The sequence below is a fragment of the Podarcis tiliguerta genome (genome assembly GCF_965153285.1).
Source record: "Podarcis tiliguerta genome assembly, chromosome: Z".
Lineage (NCBI taxonomy): Eukaryota > Metazoa > Chordata > Lepidosauria > Squamata > Lacertidae > Podarcis > Podarcis tiliguerta.
In genome coordinates this window covers 6,878,458-6,891,046 of record NC_139553.1, presented here as the reverse complement: position 1 = coordinate 6,891,046, position 12,589 = coordinate 6,878,458, and the positions used below count along the sequence as shown (strand labels likewise).

At 46.5% G+C, this 12,589-nt stretch overlaps 1 protein-coding gene across 2 annotated transcripts in view; it reads right to left on the bottom strand.

The window, feature by feature from the left end:
• ASTN2 (astrotactin 2) overlaps positions 1-12,589 on the bottom strand; it is a 656,733-nt gene that overhangs the window by 439,978 nt on the left and 204,166 nt on the right. The gene's annotated exons all lie outside the window — the stretch shown is intronic.

The window sequence follows — 12,589 nt, the reverse complement described above, 5'->3', positions numbered from 1 at the left end:
AGTTGCTGATGCTCTTTATTATTAATTTAGAGCATCCTTGTTAGCTAATTAATATGGAAAAATATTTTTAAGCTCCAGGTCTACATTGATGCCCCACAATATTGAGTGAATACATTTTTTTGCTGCATTTTTTGCTGTCTTCCTCCCAAGAGCACCTCCCTGTGTAACATGCTACGAAATATTATGTGTTGTTTATTCTTCTTTACAGGTCATTAATGATGATAAATAGGGGACTTGCTACTGCCAATCTCAGTGAAATCCTTGTGGATACCTCCTCCTCCCCTCTCCATGGACTGTCATTCATCACCATCTTCATTGCATTCCTGTCATTTCTGAAGCCTCTGTAATCCTAAAGTGCCTCGGTTCTATAAGCCCTGGAAGGAAAAGAGAAGGAAAGAAATCCTCCTCACCACCACTAGCTGCTGAAATGCTAAACAGAGGTGATGAATGTCTGGTGTAACAAACCCCAGGCCTGTTTCTCTTAAGAATTCCCCTTATCTACCCAAAAACATTCTCCATCCATAATCCTCACTTCAAGTCCTCAAGCGGACACAGTGGACTGCTAGGCAGGTAACGCTGGTCACAAACTGTTGTTAAGAATATTAGCTTGTATATGAGCTGCATTCAGGTCAAGCAGTCCCTACCCAAGCTGAGAAAGTACCGGTAATTCACAGAATGGCTGGTTTACCACTGCATGCAAACCGGTGCTTGTATTTGGTTTCTCCAAAGCAAACCACAAGTGGGAAGCCAAGCCATGCCTTCTGTTTGTGGTTTGTTTTGAGAGAAACCGAAAATGAACACTGGCTTGTAAATAACACTAAGCAAGCTGCTGCCTGAGTTGTTTCCCCACACTAGGAAAGGAGGGGCGAGATGAGAGCTGCTTAAACTGCATGCACAAGTGTGCAGCTCAAGGACATAGCCAATGGATGGGGGGGAGCTGCACCCCCCATCAAGTAAATAAATAAAAACACTTAACTAACTGACCAATTGTATTGCAGATAACTTGGTTCTGCCCACCCCCACCCCCCATTAATCCTAGCTATACCCATGGTGCAACTCATATACAGGCTAGTTTCCCTAAAGATGATTTATTACCAGTGTGATGTCCAGGCATGGCTGGTGCTTTACATAATTCCACACAGAGATTCTCACATAACAGCCAAACCACAGGATGAAAGAGCAATAAAGTGAGTTTTTGGAATGAAGATTGTGGTTGCAATGCTTGTCCTCTGGTCCTGCTGCTACTACCCACTGCACTACCCAGGGTTAAACCATGGTTTGTGGAGACATGTTGAAGGGATTCATAGGAACCAACTCCATAAAATATTTGAGTGGGGTTACCCAACCCCCAAGGGACGCGGGTGGCGCTGTGGTCTAAACCACAGAGCCTAGGACTTGCCGATCAGAAGGTCAGTGTTTCGAATTCCCACAACGGGGTGAGCTCCCATTCCTCGGTCCCAGCTGCTGCCCACCTAGCAGTTTGAAAGCACTTCAAAGTGCAAGTAGATAAATAGGTACTGCTCTGGCGGACAGGTAAACAGCGTTTCCGTGCGCTGCTCTGGTTTGCCAGAAGCAGCTTAGTCATGCTGGCCACATGACCCGGAAGCTATACGCCGGCTCCCTCAGCCAATAAAGCGAGATGAGTGCCTCAACCCCAGAGTCGGCCACAACTGGACCTAATGGTCAGGGGTCCTTTTACCTTTACCCCACCCCCAGTTGATGGGCATTGCCATTCAAATGGTTTGTGTGCACAGTGTCATGTGATTGATTATGCAGGGTGGGGCTTACCTGCTGCTCAGATGAAGATGACTGATCAGATGAAGATGAAGGATGGGGGGGAGGAGTAAGAGTTAGAGGCCGATGTTTCCAGGGAGGGACCAAGTGAGCTGTCAGCTATTCAGCCCATCCCAGCTCAGCCCACATCCCCACCTCTCATGCCACTGGAGCCTCCACTCTCATCAGTTCCTGCTGGTGGGCATAGCCATGGCTAAGTGATCTTGTGCCCCTGGCAGAACCGTCCAGATTGCGCCCCTTGGCCACGGACAAAGTAGCTCTTCTTTCCACCTCTCCTCCAACCCCACCACCACCCATTCAATTCCTCACGCACTTCAACTTGTAATGAATTCTTTCAAAGAAAATCCAATATTTAATTTATTATTTCTTAATAAAAGGTTTTCGGGCACCCCAAAGGACTCTCCAGCGCAGCCAGCAAGTAGAGCGCCTTCTTGCCAGGGGGCCGCCCCTTTTTGATTCCTCTGCACCCTGGAGAGCCCTCCTCCCCCCACCCCCCAAGCCCATGAGGAGCGCGGCCAAAAGGCCGCTCAAACATTCGGTTCCTAACTTAGCTGAGGAAGATTTCCTTTGAAAGGGGGTCACTGGCAGCTTTCTGGCCCCTCTTGATTCCTCTGAGTGGCCAGTGCCCCCTGGTTTGATGGCTCAACAGTGGGGAGCTCTGCGCATGGAGCAAAGAGGTGGCGGATCTTCCTCTGCACATCTTCTTCAGGGCCCTGGGTCAGTCGAGCTCTGTGGGGCAGCTGCTGTGCTCGTGGCTGACCTCCAGCACCCTTCTTCTCCCTCCTCCCCCAGGGCTCAGGATGCCTCGTAAGCGCCGGAGGAAGATGTGGGTGCAGATGCAGCCAACCGGGATAGGACGTGCAGCCCCTGGGAGTGGTGCCGGGGAGTCACCCGCTGAAGGAAGGTGCCTCGCTGCTGCAAGGGGAGCTGGAGCGCGTTTGCTGGGAGCTGGAGTGGCTGCACAGGTGATCGGCACACCTGCGGATGCAGCACAAGCTCCTGGAGGGGAGACAAAGGAGCTGCACACCGAGAGCCAGGAGTTCCTGGGCTACATGTCGTTGGGCGACGAGCTGCAGGCTCCGATTGGATCGGAGCTGCAGGTGCCGATCCAACGCAAGCACTGGGAGCTGCTGGCCCGCTCCGCAGAGAGGAGACAGTGCTGCGCCAACAGGAGACTGATTCCACCCCCCGTCTGCACCCCTGGTGGGAGCCTTCCTCACCACCCCATACCTATGGCTCTGCTGGTGGGTGTCCACCTCCAGAGGAAACATCACCTGTATGTCTTCAAGCAAGTGATGCCTCCTCCTCCACCACCTAAGACACAGAGATGCCAGCACTAGAGTAAGCAGACAGTACAGGCCCAGTCCATGTTTGCTTCCCCAGTCCAAAGATGAATTCCATTTGCCCTGCTGAAGCCATCACTTTCCCACTCCTTTATGGCAGGGATCCTGGCAGCATGTCAACAATTGAAACAACATCTTAGGTGCCTAGTTATGCCTTGAACCTGCTGTGCCTTTGACCTTTGCTTTGTCTACTTACTACACTAATTTAGCTCAACATGAGGCAACAGTGTGATGCAGCAGCAAAAAAAGAAAGAAAAGAAAAGAAAGTTTCCAGATCAAAGTCAGTAATAATCCCACTCTATTCTTTCTTGGCCAGGCCACACGTGGAATATTGTGTCTACTTCTGGGTGCCACAATTAAAGAAGGGTATTGATAAGCTAGAAGGCAACCAAGGAAGGCAACCAAGATGATCAAGGGTTTGTAAACCAAGTCTTATGAGGAATAGTTACAAGAAAAGAGATTCTGACTAAATATTAGAAAGAACTTTCTGACAGTAAGAACTGTTTGACAGTGGAACAGACTTCCATGAAAGGTGCTGAACTCACCCTCATTGGAGGTTTTACAGCAGAGGTTGGATGGCCATCTGTCATGTATGATCTACTTGAGATTGCGGCACTACAGGTGGTTGGACCAGATGACCCTTAGGAACTGTTAAAATTCTATGATTCAATATCCCTTGGGGCGTTCTTCCTTCTTAAACCTAGAGATGAAATGGGATTCATAGTGCTGTTTAACAAAAGGGTTATCTCTCTGCCAGGTATTTTAAGAAGTCAGCCTCCTTTTGCAAAGCGTATATTATGTATATCTTTATTAGGTACTATACCAACCATATACACAAAGGGCATACATTTAATAGCAGATACAAGTACTCCAAAGATATAGAATATGCACAAGAGGGCAGAGTTACAATTGCTGTGGGAACTCTAACTTTAAAGTATGTGACTTCCTGTGCATAAAAAATAATCACAGTGAAGAATGTTCAATTTCTGTATAGTTTCATCTCAAAGCTGATTTTCATTTAGTGTTCCAAGGAAGGGGAGAGGGAGGGAGGGAGGGAGGGAGAGAGAACGGCAATTTTGTCAAGCAGATATTTTGTTTGACTAAAATATGCACTACCACGTTCCACTAAGTGCTTACTTGAATTAGCTTAAGATTTGATCTGAAACTAGGCTCACACCACGAAACATGAAAAGCTGTAGAAAAATGGGGGGGAGGGAGCCTTTGGTAACTTTCTATGTTACCAATCCAAGCACCAATCATAGCTTCTTGCCTTTAGACAGGTCAAAAACCCTCAGATTAGACCAAGGTCCATAGCAACTAGTGTGGTACTTTTAAATAAATAAATGTTCTGCTTCTTGGTCTCCCAAGATAATATGTCAGTATAGTTCAGGGTGAATATTAAAATACCTCAAATATTTCTCTTTAATTTGGTCCACATAACTGGGCAATGGATCACTTAATTTTTTGTCATTTGGTTTTCAAAATTTGCTGCTTTTACACATTATGCACAAAGCATGAACAATAACTAAGAAAAACTACTTGGTTTAACAACAATGAAAGTGTGCTAATGTAGAACCACACCTATCCAGAGACTATTGTTATTGCTATTACCACTATCGTGGTAGAGATCTTGCCTTTTCTCCAAGGAAGCTCAAGGTGGCATATATGGCTATCCTCTCCTTGTGAGGTAGGTTAGGCTGAAAGAGAGTGACTGGACCACTGTCACCCAGTGAGAGTCATTATCAAGTGGGGATTTGAACCCTGGTCTTTGTTTGACACTCTAACCACTACACCATGCTGGCCCTCTACTCTATTCCTTTAGGTTGTCAACAGACAGGAGGGAGAAAGTCCTCTCTCTCTCTCTCTCTCTCTCTCTCCAACAATCAAGAACCCAAGCAGCAAGATCAAAACTGCATGCGTAATAGGGAGAGAGGTGTGAATACACAGAGACTGCTTTCAAACATGGTTTCATTGTCACATACATGAGTGAGCAGCAAGCCTTCCTGGAATAGGTTTCCCAAACCTTAGGTCCCCTGAAGTTGTTGGACAGCAAGCGGTCATCCCTACCCAGCAGGTCAGTGGTCAGGGAGTATGAGAATTGTCATCCATCAGCTGAGGACCTGAGGTAGGGGAAACCAGACCAAAAGAAAGAGGGCAACAGAATAATAACATGAGGACGCATGCATGAGTCAATGAGGCCCTGCTCTAAGAACTGTGTGGGTGGGTGTGCTTATGTACAGTTCCTTTTTGCACCTGCATATTGACAAGAGGAAAAGGTGAGAATCTTTCAGAGAAGGTCACATCCTACGAACTAGGATGACTCTTCGTCAGGGTTCATCAGCTCTCTGCTCCAGGTCATATGGTGAGTGTGTGGGAGAGAAAGACCCCAATTAACACTTGGGTACCTCATGGCCTCATGAAAGTTTTGCTTTTCTTGCCAAAGCCTCATGCAGTTCAGCAGTTGGCAACAAGTAAGAGGGGCTCTTTCAATAAATTCTCTGCCGAGATGTTCTTTCCTGATCATGGAGAATCTGACTAGCCCAGGTCATGCAGCATCAACTGCAATCACTAACGTTGGCCACCTTCTCACCTGAACAAGCAAAAGCCAGTTCAGCCAATGAATGCTGTTTAACCTGAATTTCCAAAGGGTTACATGGAGTTGCTGGAGCAGCATGAGAGCATTCCTGCAATACTTTTCACCCAAGTTCCCTTTCTGCATCCCCATACTCAAGCTGTGGCTATATTTTGCCTTCCTGTCTCAGAGTTCAGTTTCCCTGAGCTAGGAAAAAGCACACAACAAATGAAAGACAAGCTTTTGAAGCTCCTTGCAATCTTTTCCAGCTTGGTTCAAAGATTGAGCCAAATAATAATTGCCAGGTACCTTCCACCCTATCAGTCCCACACCATCCCAAGAAGCCTTCCAGACTATCTGCCTAAACATAATCCTACCTGTTCCCAGTCAAGGGGAGGCTAGGGAGGGCAAACCAAGCAGTAGCAGTGAAAGTAAGGAGAGGGATATTGTTTCCTCCAGGTTCTTCTACTATCTCTCAATCCTGATATATGGGTTAATAGTACAAAGCTCATAGAACCATATGAGAGGCAACTCTCATTAGGGTGTCTGAAAATTGCAGGCATTTATAGCAATCTTCCCCAAGCCGGTGACCTCCAGATGTTCTGTACTATCGGCCCTGGGCAGTATGGCTAACTGTCTAGTCTGACAAGAGTTATAGTCCAAAGGGCTGAATGAAGAACACCAGGTTGGGGAAGGCAAATCGACAGAATGGTTTAGGCCAGCGAGATCCTCAGCTACCCCACCATTGTGAGCCACTTTGACTGGTGAGTGGGGCCACCCAGTTTTCAGTCACCTGGCATCACCATCGCATTAGGTGACCCAAGTTAAACAGAAAGAATTGAGAGTGCACTTTAAGTGCACTCACAAATCTTTCCTCTCTTCATGATCTCAAGATGGGCTGCAAAGAAAGAACCCTACTTAAAAGAGGATTGCAGCCAGTGTCAATCAGGCTATCAGTGCCAAGTGCAAAACCACAGCTTCCACATGGCAAGTGCCAGTGGTGATTGCATTTGGTACCATATTTAAAAGATTATGAATACAAGCCCTGTTTGCCAGACAACAATCAGGAGCACACTTTAAGACTGAGTGTTCCTTTGCAGTCATGTCTTTACCTGCCCCATACTTGATGTCAGATATCAGGTACGTGGCGGATGGGCAAGACAGCCCCATGGGCCAAATTGGGATCCTTCGGGGGTAGGCTCTGCATGCAACAAGTCAAAGGTTACATTAGATTTGCAAAGAACAGTGGTCAAAATTATGGAACCACTGAAAAGGTCTCAAAAATGGAAGTACACCCACCCTGACCCACCCTGGAACCTTAGGATGAAGGGCTTGCAATACGTATATAAATAAAATGGCAAAAAGCACCACTGTCCCTGGGTCAAGCAAGCCTGAAAATACCACGTAAGTAAATAGTAACTTTGCAGTCACTGATAACTCTGCGTCAGAAAAGAAATGCATAAAGAGACTTCTGGATGCCCTGCTTAGTTCCATGATGTTCTGCTTTCAACTAGGATTTCTAAGCATTACCTTAATACTGTACATTAATGCTAAGCTACACTATTGTGCAACCCAAACCTCAAGCAGTCCTTTCCTCTGAGCCCCTCTCCTGCCCCTAGCACTTTATTTGATCAAAATCTGCTGCAGAATAATTATTATCCATAAAATGAAGTTTCATAAATAATTAAATACAAAACACGTGCCAGATCCACAAGCAATAAGTAACAATTGCTTTTGCAGAACAGTCACTGCTTGCTTTTTCAGGAAAGAGGGGGAGGAATGATAATTATGATGATAGTGTTTATTTGCTTCCTTGCTAATTTACAAAAATGCAGTTAATCTCAGTGGATCTCTCGATCATTAGTGCAAATTAATGCAGCTCCACTGCACATTCCACATACATTAAAATGAATTATTTTTATTTTTTTTAAAAAAAGAGAGAGAAAAGAAAACCAAACCTCGCATCTGCAGATGAAGAAATGCTAATAAAGATTATGCCTCTGGTCTGTGTTCTCTCTGCCTCTTGCATGCACTTAAGTACTGTCTTTTGAACAACCTTTCTGCAACTTAGTTTGCCCTCTTGCTCATAAAAAAAATAAAATACGGCCAAATAGATAAGGAGGAGCAAACATGTCAGCCCCTGAGCTAGATTGTGTGACTATCTACAGCCTATTTTTCACATGGGACACTAAACCTGCATGTGGGCTCTCTATCCCATTAGACTGCAAGTGGGGACAGGATAACTGCACATAGAAAGCTAGCATGTCAGCGTCCTAGCCAAATACACATTTGTCACACTGGTGAGAAAATGGCAACAGGTTGTACTGCAATAACCACCCCACTGCTCCAAGCACTGCTCCCCAGGGTGGTGTGGGGGAGGCCAGGGGAAGCAGTGGCCTCGGGCACAAGTTTATAAGGGAGAGCAACCAGGCAGCGGTGGGGCGTCCCCTGCCTGTGCCCAGGGCATGCACAGAGCACAACATGGTGGCAAGGCCAGGGGCAGTGTGCACCAGGGGAACGACCCCTGCCCACTGATGCAAAGCAGGGCATGCTCAAGATGTCCTGTGGATCCAGTGTCACTTTACAAGACTTGCAAAAAAGACACAGGGCTCATGGGGCACTGTGAGCAGGCGTGTGCCCTGGCCCTGCGAGCCTAGCACTGCTTTTGCAAGCGGTGCTGGGTTCGCAGGGAGAGCACCATGAGCTGTTGCGTCCAATTGGAGGGTGCCATGAGAATGACGCAACAGGCCTGTGCCCTGGCCCCTGTGAGCCCAGCGGTTGAGAAGGGTGCATGGGGAGGCAAGCAACACCTGGGCTGTGCCTTCGGAAAGGCAGCGGCAGCACCTCCTCTTCATGGCAAGTGAAGGAATGTCAACGTGCACCTTGCCACTGGGCTGGCAAAGGGAGGGAGGGAGGGAGTGCAACCACCACCCACTGAGGAGGGAAGGAGAAAGAGGAAGGCAGGAAAGCATTGCTGGAGCCATGTGTGTTGCCCAGAGCACCTAAATTCAAGGACATAAGACTATGGCGCTCCTGGCCTTGCATTTCATAGAATCATAGAGTTGGAAGGGGTCAAGGGTCATCCATTCCAGTGCCATTAAAGCAGGAATCTTGGGAGAAAACAAGCTTGCTACATCTTCTATGGAACAGCCCTTGAGATTTTTGAAGATGGCTATCGTCTCTCCTCTCAGTCTCCTTTTTTTACAGGCTAAACATACCCAGCTCCTTCAACTGCTCCTCACAAGGCTTGATCATCTTGGTTGCCCTCCTCTGCACACGTTCCAGCTTGTCAACATCCTTCTTAAATTATGGTGCACAGAATTGGACACATTATTCCAGGTATCATGGCTGGAACACTGAAGCATAGAACAGTTCAGTGAAGACGATAAGGTCACACAGTGAACATGCAGCTAACAGTTTTATTATGAAATCAGAACAGAAATATACAAAAACTCATGAGATATGCTCTCTCACATAAGCTGTGGTTCAGAGTTACTAGACTCTCCCTACTACAGTATGTTTTCTATGTGTCAGATCCCTCCCTACATCAAGTGCTAAGGGATTCTCTCTGTCTCTGTCTAGTTTTCTGTTCTCTGACGTGGAGAAACCGCCTAGTTTTAGGGGAAGAGGGGGAGCTGGCAGGCTTTCAACAGACACATTATCAGTTGGTGCCACCTCCATTAAGTCTGAGTCTTGTTTTCGCTCAAGGCTGGTGCATCTGCTAGCTTACCCCTGTTCTTCACCTTCCAACATTTCCCAGCCCTTCTCTTCCTCTGAGGTTTGTCCTGTCTCCCACTATCATGAACCTGGGTCCAAACTGTCCTCAGCTCCACTTTCTTTGGAGGCCTCTTCCTCATCTAGCTAGTCCCTGAAACCAAGGTGGGGTCTGACCAAGGCAAAATAAGAGTTACTATTACTTCCCTTGATCTGGACACTAGACTTCAGTTGATGCAGCCTAGAATAGTTTCATCACACTGTTGACTCAAAATGGGGGTCACCTGACACTAGCAGTAAATGTGAATAGAATCTAGGGGTCTTGGTGAACCACAAGTTTAACATGAGTCAACAGTCTTCTTTTTCTCCTTTTTTGAACATGGGGACAACACGTGCCCATCTCCAGTCTGCAGGGACTTCACCTATTCTCCAGGAATTCTCAAAGATCATAGACAAAGGCTCTGAGATTACATCCACAAGCTCCTTTAGTACCCTTGGATGCAGCTCATCAGGCCCTGGAGATTTGAATTTGTTTGAAGTAGCTAGGTGATCTCTTACTACCTCTTTTCCTACCTTAGGCTGCAGCTCCCTCCTTACATCACTTATTCTGTTATCACCAGGCTGGGCATCGCTTTCTTTTTGGCAAACGAAAAGTAGGTGTTTATTGGTTCCGCCTACCCTCTGTCACCCAACATCATTTCTCTGTCTTCTCCATGCAGAGGACCTAGCACTTCTTCTTGCATCATACATAGCCAAAGAAACCTTTTCTATTGTTTAACCTCTTGCAAGCCTGAGCTTATTCTGAGCTTTAGCCAGCCTGACCTTCACACTGCAACTGTTGGCTACTCGTGAACACTCCTTTGTGATTTCCCCTTTCTTCTATTTCTTATACACGCCCTTCTTATTCATGCAGCAACAAAAGTTTCCTTAGATGCCTCCCTCTTTTCTTTCTTGTTGGAATTGTCTGCATTTGGGCCTTCAATATTTCTCCTTGTAGAAACACCCATTCATTTTGGACTCATTTCTCTTTGAGTACTGATGACCATGGGATCTCATCCATAGCTCCTTAAGCTTTTTGAAATTTGCCTACTTAAATTCCAGAGTGCGTACCCAACTACAGTCAGTTTTCGCTTGACTCTGTATCCTGAAACCCAGGAAAACTTCATCACTTCCTCCCAAGTTTCTGAGAATTCCCACTTTGTTGACCAGTTCCTCCCTGTTGGTGAGGACTAGGTCCAGAATAGATTATTCCCTTGTTGCACCTTCTGGGAAATGAAATTGTCAGCAAGAAAATAGAGGAATTTGTCAGATCTTACAATCTTGGCAGTGTTTGAGTTCCAACAGATATTGGGGAAATTGAAGTCTCCCTTGACTATTATCTCTCCTTTTTAGTAATCTGCCCTTGGAAGGCATAATCCAAGTCTTCAGTTGCAATCTATAACAGACCCCCAGTAAGGTAAGGTACAGTAAGGAAACTGCTGTTTCTACCTCCCACAGTTTTTACCCATATACTCTCAATCTGCTTTCCATGTTCCAGGTCATGGTTTTCTTCAAAAGTATACACATCCTTTACATACAATGCTACTCCTCCTCCCTTCCTGTTAAGCAAATTCCTTCTGAACAACTATACCCCTCAATTCCTGTATTCCAGTCATGAGTCTCCTCCCACCAGTTTTCAGTATTGCTTACCAGGTCATATTTGCCATTCTGTACTAATAGATGAAAATCTTCTTGCTTGCTTCCCATAGTCTGTGCATTTCTGTAGAGGCAACTGAAACCATGAGTCATTCCCTCCAGATGCTTCCTTCTTGTAATTTCTTGCCCTTTAGCACGTTTCTGAAGCATCACCTCACATTTCCTGTGCATCAATGAGCTATTATCCCCAGTACCAGGTGTTATTCTGTTGTCTGTGATGTTGTCTCTCTCCTCCTCAAGTTCTATTTTAAAGCTGTCCTGATCAGGTTTGCGAGACTCCTAGCAAACACATTATTGCCAACCGCTGTGAGGTGCAGCCCATCTCTTCCCATAATTCCTTCCTCAAGGAAGCACAGACCATGATCCAAGAAGCCAAATCCTTCCTGACACCACCAACTATGCAGCCAGTAGTTTACCTCCAATATTTTCCTGGGCCATGAGTAATAAAAAGACTACCAGTGCCCTGAGGCTCTTCTGCTTCCTGCCTAGAGTCTCATCTGTACAGTTATACCTTGGGTTACAGGCGCTTCAGGTTACGTTTTTTCAAGTTGCGGACCCCCAAAACCTGGAAGTACCAGAACGGGTTACTTCCGGGTTTCGGCGGTCGCGCATGTGCAGAAGCACTAAATTGCACTTTGTGCATGTGCAGAAGCGCCAAATCACAACTGACGCACTGATGTGGGTTGCGTAAGCTACGGGTTGCGAACGTGCATCCCGCATGGATCACATTTGCAACCCGAGCGTCCACTGTATTGATGTTTCATCAGAGTCAATGCAGCTCTATTGAGAAATTCTGCATGTTGTCCTGTAGTTCGAGCTGTGGCTAGGTGGACCTCAAATTGCTGTTCCTTTTCTTCCAGCAAGACAACCAGCTTGCACTTGCTACAAGTGTATTGTTGCATGTTCTCCAGCAGAAAGACAAACATGGCACAGGTGTTGCAGGTCACTTCAGAATCTCCCTACGCACACTGAGAGGCAGTACTCCCTCTTAAACTCCCCCGCTAAATGCCCTCGCAAACACCCGTTTGCAAAGTCTGTTCACAAGCTCCTGGTCATGAGCTCCCAAAATCCGCAATGAGCCAAGTTTGACTGCTGCTGGCTGCTAACTCCTCCCTCAACTCCCTTCCTCATTCAGCCCGGCTTCCTGTCAGCAGTTTCTCTGCCTTATCTCTTCTCCCAGGTTGGGGCCAGTTTGCAAGGAAAGACTCCCTTGATTAGACACTGGCCAGCAAAGGGACTGACCCCTGCCCAGTCCACCAAGGGGGCACAACATTCGCCCCTTCCTGGGCATGAGGAACCTACACTATATCCCTGCATATAAGGAATGGTTTAGGGGGTTGGCTATGTTTAGCTTGGAGAAGAGAAGGCTAAGAGGTGATATGATAGCCATCTTCAAATATCTGAAGACCTGTCTCATAGCAGATGGAACAGCTTGTTTTCTCCTGCTCTGGAGGGTAGGACCCAAACCTAT